The sequence below is a fragment of the Alosa pseudoharengus genome, unplaced genomic scaffold, assembly GCF_046254945.1.
Source record: "Alosa pseudoharengus isolate Yale_2024_CS ecotype anadromous, Long Island Sound unplaced genomic scaffold, YU_APseudo_1.1 YU_APseudo_1.1_scf_21, whole genome shotgun sequence".
NCBI lineage: Eukaryota > Metazoa > Chordata > Actinopteri > Clupeiformes > Clupeidae > Alosa > Alosa pseudoharengus.
In genome coordinates, this window is record NW_027468674.1 from 27,133,663 (window position 1) to 27,143,433 (window position 9,771).

Here is a 9,771-nt window from a genome sequence, read left to right on the forward strand (position 1 = left end):
GTGTGTGTGAGTGTGTGTGTGTGCGTGTGTGTGCTTCAAAGAGACATCATTTGCACATATCTACAAGACACTCTAGAGAGTACTGTGTTATATGTTGCTATATGTTATATATGTGTTTATGCATCCATGATGTGCCTTTGTACACTGTATGTGTGCACATCTATGTCACACACACACACACACACACACACAACCCCCCCCCCCCCCCCCCCCCCCACACACACACACACACACGCTACGTAAAGGGAGTTTGAGCGTGTGCCAGATTAAACCTTTATGAAGATGAATTACTGCAGCTCTCAGTGTGCCCAGCGATCTTTAGAGATGAACATGTCATTACAGAGACTAATTAGTTTGAAGAGTGGGCATGGACGCACATAGATCTCCCTACATCAATCAATATGTTGTATACTTACCCTATAGACCTCTGTGGGAATATGTGACTGTGTGTGTGTGTGTGTGTGTACAAGCATGACACGTGACACATGGATGCACATACACAAACACAAACATTATTTACCTACAAATACAAACACACTCGTTAGACAGTTATGCGCATACATTATGCATGAGAAGAAGAAAAAATACTGACAGAAGTGGCTGTCAGTGAAATAATGTGCCCAGGCAGCTCCCATAGTATCTCACACTCACACTCACTCACTCCTACTCTCGAGTAAAAATACTCTCCCCAGAACAACTCTCAGCTCTCAACTGCAATTTCATAAGCCTCTCCGCTATGGCCCAGAATCCTGAGAAAAATCTATGATATAACGCCAGCACCTACTCACTCACTCACTCACTCTCTCTCTCACACTGCTAGTGGAGGAATGGCACAACTCCTGGCATTACAGGGCACTATGGCCACAATGCTTTTTGAAAGCTGGGATTATGGTACTTAATGCACCGCTGTTGTTGGATGGTGATGTTGCTGTTTTGTGGCAGCACCTTTTAGTTACTAAACCTCCCTTTTATACAGCGGGAGAGGAAGGAAATGAAATGAATAGAGTGTGTCCCGTCCTACTGTGAGAGACGCCCCGCTGTGCAGACTGGATGGAATCCAGCAGAGCTGTGGCGGGGACGCCTAGGTGGGCGGGCGACGTCGCGGCAGGGGAGCGTGGACCTCCGGCGGGGCTTGGCCTGTCGCTCTGGTCCTGAGGCCCCTCGCTCTCTCTCGCGCTCGGCTGGGTGTCAGTGTCAGTGTGACACAAGCTCGCGGCGTCTCTTGATGCCAGCTAACGGGGACGTCACGCCACCGGGGCCTGCCCGACGCTGCAGGTGCCACCACCAGCAGCACCGCGGAGGGCCAACCCAAGGCCATGGTGAGCTCTTGCTGCCCATGGAGAGTGGATGCAGCTCTCTTCTGCAGAATAACTGCGCAGTAGTGTTCATTTCGTCAGACGAGACGAGAGGAAATATGTTCGTCAACGACCTTTTTTTTCATGACTAAGACGAGACGATGACGAGATGGCACTAATGTCCTGCAACACTGACTAAGACTATCTTAAGATGCATTATTGTTGACGAAAAAAGACGAGACTAAAATGTTTTGCATTTTGCATGAAATAAAAACTAAGATAAAATCTGTCTTTATTTTCGTCTACAAAATGAGAAGACAGCATATCTAGCTGTTACGTTTTCAAGATAGACCTCTCCGGAATAAGTCCCGCCTCTGAAACATCCGGATCCACCCAACTTCCGGTTGTCGAATTTCTATGGGAAATAACATGGTGTTTCGAAAAATCGTACCTGTCAAACTCTGTAGGTGGCAAAGTAGAAAAAGCTGGTGGGCCGATTGGCCTACATACTTCTGCCATCTGGTCTCCGGATTCTCTGGATTTTTTGATTGTCGGTGCCGTTAAAGTAGTAAACGATTGCTAACCGGGAGCTAGTTCCAATGTATGCGGGCGAAGGAAGGCGTTGCATTAATAAAGTAAAGTAAAGTAAAACATTAATATTTGGGTCTACGACAGTGTTTCTCAAACTTTATCAGACGAAGGACCACTTAACTAACCCTAGCTAAAAAAAAAAAAAACATTAGACCTACTTCAACAGTATATTAGTCTACACAATAGGCCTACTCACTGAACAACCTTGCTTATTGTCTTTGCACTTTGCTTATTGTGTCAGAGGATTTATACTGTATGATTTAAACTGGCATATCTTACATAGACAGTGTTGCAGAACTGTTTGGATTTACATACAAGTTGGTTCAATATTGCAAACAACTCATCTATATTTACCACGTCTGCTCGCGGAGCACTTGGGATAGCTTGCGACCACCAGTGGTTCCTGGACCACACTTTGAGAAACACTGGTCTACGAATATCATGACAGTGGTCCAGTCAAATCTTTTACTGTCTATGGTCAAATCCCAGCCGAGCTATAACTGTAGCTCGACTTACCTGTGCATGTAAACATACTGACTGTCAAATCAGAATGAGTAATTATAACAGACGAGTAGCCCTGTGGACACACAATATTGTTGGAAAATTGAGATGTGTGAAACACTATTTGACTCAAATGGTAATCAGAAATAATTTGTTATTAAAAAAAAAGAGTAAAATGTTTTGACTAAAACTGACTAAGACTAAGATACCTTTAGTTTTCTTTTGACTAAAACTAGACTAAAATGACAAGACTTTTAGTCGACTAAAACTTGACTAACAAAAATGATATTTGAATGACTAAATATGACAAAGACTAAAAAGGACATTTCGTCACAAGACTAAGACTAAGACTAAATTAAAAATAGGTGACAAAATAACAGTACTGCGCAGAGAGAGGAAGGAAGAGAGATGGACAGATTGATGTAATGGTCTTGTTATATTAATCTGCTATTCTGTTATAGCTTTGGCCATGCAAAGAGATGTACTTCTAAAGCTACAATGAATTTGAAATGGGAAAGAGTGAGAGAGAGAGAGAGAGACCCCCTTACAGTTAACACCTGACAAGGGAAAAGATAGTAAGAAAGAGAGTATGAAATAGATAGAGTAAAAGAGAAAGGAAAGTAATTTCCCATGTTCAGTATATGTCTGCTTAGGCAGTGCAAAAAAGAAACAGTTTTATGAGGTGGTACAAAAGAGAGAGAGAGGTAGAGAGAGAGAGAGAGAGACAGAGAGACACTCGTTTATTGAACCAGTATACAAACCTTATGTGACTGCAACCTAAAAAACAATGCATTTGAACATCCAACCTAGAGAGGAGAGATAGATAGAGGGAGTGAAAGAGATAGAGAGAGAGAGAGATAGAGGGAGTGAAAGAAGGCAAAGAGTGTATATGCTGTGATGCCACTGAGGAGGGGCACTGTGTCCCTGAGCTCGCCGCCCTGAATGTAATGAGTTGGCCTCCCTGGTGGCTGGAATACAGATGACGCGCTCGCTCTCGCTCTCGATCTCGCTGTCCCTGTCCGCCTCCCCTCGCCCCTCCTCTCCGCTCCGCTCCGCGACCGCCCCACTGCTCGCTGTGGGGGGTATTTTAGGAACCCGCGCAGGATCAGATGCTAATGCGAGCTAAATGGATGTCTGGGTCTGTGTCAGGCTTTTAAGAGAGAGAGAAAGAGAGAGAGAGAGAGAGAGAGAGGGAGATACAGGTATGCAAACACACACACACGTATGCACACACACACACTTCACATCACACTATTACAGTATTACTCTTGTTCTTTACTGCTGTTAATTTTAGATCTTTTATGTCCACCCCACCCTGATGTACCCACGTCTTCTTATGTATTTTTTCTGTTTTTGTTGTTTGTATGTTATGTTGTATGTAACAACAGCTTTGGCAACACTGTTCCCATACAGTACAGTCATGCTAATAAAGCAACTTGAATTTGAGATAGACAGAGAGAGAGAAAGAGAGAGGGAGAGGGAGATAGACAGAGAAAGAGAGAGAGGGAGAGAGGGAGAGAGACTTTTGACTTTTAAAATCCCTTTTATTGAACCATACTATGGATCAATTACTCAATCCCCCTTAATACACACGGCAAAGCAGTGGTACAGAATGTTGTTTCACCATTTGGACGTAAATGGTGTGTGGGTAAAGGCTTGATCCATTTTTCTGATGATGGGAGAGGGAGAGAGAGAGAGAGGTGATCAGAGGAGCTGTGATAAAGGCTGATTTTGAGGAGTGGCGTGTTGCTGTGTGTGATGTTTGATTGGGCCTCTGTCAACATGAAATGGCCGCATACTGACCCTCACAGGCTCTCTGTGTGGTGCTGAGCAGATGGATGGGCCCTAAACGCAATGCTTTCCTCCATCCCTCTCTGTCTTTCAGTATTTTTTTCTCTCTCTCTCTTTCACCTTCTCTCTCTCTCTCTCTCATACACACATACTCTTTGTCTCTCTCACAAACTCTCAAGTAACCAAGCAGGCACACACACAAACTCGGAGTCGGGCAGGCTTTGACTGACACACTCATCCTGAGGACACCTATGTCACTATGATAACACCTTCTGACCACTTAACGCGCTTATCTCTCTCACACACACACACACACACACATGCTGCCCCGTCCCCCTCCCTCTCTTCTCTCCTTCCCCTCCCTCTCTTCTCCACCTCCCTCTCTCCTCTCCTCCTTCTCTCCTCTCCTCTTCCCTCTCTCCTCCACCTCCCTCTCTCCTCTCCTCCACTTCCCTCTCTCCTCCACCTCCCACTCTTCTCTCCTCCCTCTCTCCTCCACCTCCCTCTCTCCTCTCCTCTTCCCTCTCTCCTCCACCTCCCTCTCTTCTCTCCTCTCCTCCCTCTTTCCTCTCTTCCCTCTGATCTGGCTACATAATGAGCCACCAGAGGTCTGTTTTCCAGTGCTGATCGGAGGCTCTCTCTCTCTCTCTCTCTCTCTCTCTCTCTCTCTTATTTTCTTTCTGCATGCGCTCAGACCATTACCGCCTGCTCTCATGGCGCCGTGGATGCTTGCGTGTGATGATCGCTCATCACAGACTTTTTTTCTCCCTGCTCTCTCTCGCTGCTGCTGCCAATAATCTATGCCAATGATGACATAACATCATGAAGTCAGCGCATGTCTTTCTTTCACACGTATCGGCAGAGAGACAGTGTGTGTGAGTGTGTGTGTGTGTGTGTGTGTGTGTGTGTGTGTGTGTGTGTGTGTGTGTGTGTGTGTGTGTGTGTGTGTGTGTGTGAGTGTGTGAGAGAGAGAGAAAGCTGTCTAAGTGATGGGGAATGTGCGCTATCGCGTGTGGGGGCGGCAAAAGCTGTGTGACGTGCGCGGGCCGGCCGATAGAATCTCCAGAGGGCTCGCCACCATGGCTGCGTCACAGAGACGTACACAGGTCAACCACGTAACGTATCGACCGTGCGAGGAATGGTAAGGGCGTCAGCCAATCACGTTCCAGCGCGGGTGTGCGCGTCATGGCCCAGAGACGGGCCTTGGGCTGGCCCGGCTGCGTTCGATTACCCGCAGGATGCAGCTGTGTGGCGAACAGTAGCGTTGTTTAAGCACCACCAGATCACAGTAAACATGTGTTTATGTGTTTACATTTCCAATGGCCTGTTCGCATCACAGTTTACAGGGTGCTGTTCACACATTATTAGTCAGATATTGCTGTGGATGGACTGTAATGGATGGCAATGTACCATTAAGAGAAAGAGATGGACAAACCAATTGAAACACAGAAATGCAGAAATAAGTGAAAATGGGAATGCAGTATTGTGCTTAGTCATGAAGTCACAAGAACAAAGTATGCTTTCAACTCTTGAAATAAACAATATTTTACTTGCAAATGCATTCTAGCCGACATTTTATAGCCTTCCTCTGAAGTCAAGTGAGCTTTTGGCTTCACATTGGGATATTAATTAGATAAGTACAGCAGTTGTTGCTTTATACGAATGTAACTAATTGCAGAAGAATCAGTGAGCAGTAATGTTAATTGTTTACTTTTTCACCTCTGCTAGGAAATCGACTCTCGCTGTGCAGGCCTAATGCAGGTTGGGGTTTGATAAGGGCCCTCAAAATGCATTAATGTGCTTTCCCCTGGAAATTTCTCTTTCTCTCTCTCTCTCTGTGTGTGTGTGTGTGTGTGTGGTACAGTCTCAGCCCCAGGTAAGGAATGACTTCCTGTGGTAAGTGTTCTAATTAAGTAAGGAGAGAGTAGTGCAGTTACAAATGTGTGTGTGTAAGAGTGTGTGTGTGTGTAAAAGAGACAGCATGGATGTCAGTGTGTGTGTGTGTGTGTGTGTGTGTGTGTGTGTGTGTGTGTGTGTGTGTGTGTGTGTGTGAGAGAGAGAGAGAGAGAGACAGAGAGAGAAAGAAAGTGTGTGTGTGAGGGTGTGTATGTGTGTAAGAGAGACAACACAGCAGTCTGCAAATGAGGTGCTATACCTGTGGGCTCTGTGCTTGTGTGTGTATAGATTTTGTGTGTGTGTGTGTGTGTGTGTGTGTGTGTGTGTGTGTGTGTGTGTGTGTGTGTGTGTGTGCCTGTGTGTGTGTGCGGTCGAGGGGAGGGGGGAGAGAAAGTGGAGGGGATGAAGGAGTGGACAGACCTGCTGAGTTGGCTTGCTGGGTAAATAATGTCCTGTCTGCTGTTTGACAATGACCTGAGCTAAGTCTAGACTCGGGATTCGTGCCACTCTGGCCCATCTCCCACTATGGGATGTAGAGTGTTCATCTGCAGTGACATTTGCTTCTGTTAATGTACCAGGCGCCACAGCCTATCAATTCACACCATGAGTCCATCAACACAATTTGAGTCCAACAGAGGAAACAACAGAGGGAAGGCACACAAAGACAAAGCAACAAAGAAGGAGGGGGAGAGAGAGAGATAACAAACATATTTTTATGATTCTATTTTGTTTTATGATGCTTTGGCAACACTTTTGGGCTTATGGCCAAGATTGAGAGTGTTTAGTTCCGAGCGCTGGGAACTCTTCTGATCGTGTGATCAGGATCCTGGATCCTGATTCGACGCTGATTAGGGCCAGATTGTCGCCTCATACCGGTATGGGCTGGTCCCCTGTCTGAGTCTGTCTCTGTGTTTCTCCACTGCAGCCAGTTATCTTCTCAGGAGCACCGTGTGCTATACAGAGCCGTAGCTTTTCACTGGTATCTCTGGAGCCATCGGCATCCTTGGCCAGATTAGCCTTAAGCCCTGAGCCCATCTAAGGGGCAGGCCGCAGGGCAGGATCAGTGGGGACTGGCTGAGGAGAGGATGTGAGCCCTAGCAGAGAGAGAGAGAGAGACTGCTGGAAGAGCCAGGGGTCTTGTGTACAGCTCGTCTTTTATTATGTACCAGGCGGACAATAACCCCCCCAAACCCAACCAGCCCCACCCCGATATTACTGCTGTGGCTGCCCTTATCAAAGCTGCAGTCAGCGCCTATCTCCGTGGCTTCTCTGCCTGCCCACTTATGCCAAACCATGCCAGCGGGAATGGATCTGTGTGTGGGTGGTCTGTTGGATATCACTGAAGGACAACGAGACACACACACACACACACACACAAACACAAACACAAACACACACACACACAGAGGGAAATAGAGAGAATGAAAGCGAGCAAAAAGTGTTAATAGATGGGCTAAGTGTTTGTGTATGTGAGTGTATGCATGTGTGCGTGTTTTTATTTGCGGTATATTTTAACGTCAACACACACACACACACACAACACACATACACACACACACACACACACACATTATAAGAGGTTGAAAATAGCGTTGGACGAAGGATGGCTGACTCATTTAGCTGCGCTGAGATCTCCTCACACCTCCACTCCCCATCAGATGGAGAACCTGATGGTGGCTATATGTACTTCAACTGCAACTCCCTCCAACTTCACAGCTTTACAGGCATCACACTGGCTGGCTGTTGGATGGAGATGGGTGGTCTGGGAGAGCCCTGGTATTATGCAAGCTTTTAGCAAGTGCTAATGTGTTTACATGTGGGGCTGAAAGGAAAATACATATTGGCTCAATCAGGTGTTTTAGTGGGCAGGTGAACCTGATGGTGTGTTTATGTGAAGCATCGCAGTGCAGCTTCCAAATAGCAAGCAGCTGCAGGGAACTGCTGGGGGTGCTTCACCCACCAATAGCTTAGCGGAGACTGGGCACATTTAGGCCCTGGTTTATGCATGCATTTGGGAGGTGCAGAAGCGTTATAAATATTCAGGAGCAGCTTATGCGTTCTTGATTGAAGTTTTAGGGAGGGGGAGAGCATGCTGCAGTGCACACAGTTACAGCTCCAGCAGCTCTGGGTGTGCATGCAATCTGGATTTGGCACCTCAAAGCAACACTAGACAACAGCAGTCAGGCGATGGCAGACACTTGCCCCTCAATGTTAACCAAAAGTGAAACCGTATTAATAAATCTGCACCATCATTCTGAGCCAGATTCAGATTACCTTGTAGAAGGATTGATGTATGGTGACCCTCTGCCTCTTTAGTCATTTGGTCAGCACATTTGAAGTTGAAGTGGACACACGGGCGGACGGACCCAGTTATAGTGAATACAGTCACTTCCACCAATAACCATAACCATAACAATACCCACCGCACCCCTACCGGGGGGCAAGGGTTATAACCTTGGTTAATTTGGTAGCTTTGTTGCTAATTTTGCTATCTTAAGGGTCAGTGTGTAACAGCGGAGATGTAACTGGCCGGTCTCTTCTACTTGTTAGCATGCAGCACAGCTAGCAGGCACCAAGGCCCACCATAGGTGGCATAGATCCACCACAACAGCACCGCATCAGGGCCAAATCCCATCTCGTCTGGGATGCTATCTGGAAGCTAGAGGCCAAGAACAAGATGGAGTATTAGGCACCCATCCACTGCAGCCTTCAGCAAGTGTGAATGTGCTTAGCACTTGCAGGACCGTGATCTGCCATCACACTTCAATCAGAACTTTTAGTGAAGATGAGCTAAGTGTTAATGCATTCAGTGACTCAGGGCTTTAACATTTACAAAGAAATGACGAAGTTAATCACAAATGCACTAGCGTGTTATGCATTAAGTAACACTAAGCAACAATTTGCCGCTTTTTGCCATGTTTGCATGTACCTGGTTGTGAGATAATCTTTAAATTCATTTGGATGATATACTGTATGGTCTTATGAAAGACAGACAAACCGTCATCCTGAACATTATTTAGTTCTGGGTGAGTTCCATTACCAACACGACATTATCAGTTAGCATGTTCCAGCAGTGCCAATAAAGGTCTTTGTGATGTTTTTTTAGGGTTTTGCAGACCAAAACTTGCACAGTGCCACTTTAAATTGACATTTTCATAGGGACTTCTCAATCTCTCAATCTCAAGTAGCTAAAAATGATAAGACTTGAAGATAAAGATTGGTTTCCAAAAGATGAAACATTTTTGTTTGATTCTGTCAGCAATTCAAATGTTCTGATGCGAAAACGACACTTGCACAATTTTCCACTTGGAGAGAGAAAAGACTGTGTCTAACATGCAGGCGCCAGGAAGAGGCAGTCGCCTTTTGTTTGGACTGAAACATCCCTCTAGGATTACGCCTGCTTACGACGAGATCAATGGATCGGTCGCTTTTGTCTGAGCGCTGTTGTGACATCTGTGGGTGATTTGTTGGGCTGGGAGACGACAGCGGGCGGTGTGGCGAATGTGGGCCGGTGGTGTCAGCTGGCTTGAGTCATCAGCCAGGGAACGGCTCGGCCAACTGGCTGGCATCATAGGGGGCACAGAGAGGGCACAGAGGGCATGACTCAGGAGAGAGGGAGAGAGAGAGAGAGAGAGAGAGAAAAGACTGGCCATTCATCAGCATCAGATATGCCTGTAGCCTATGCACACAACACACA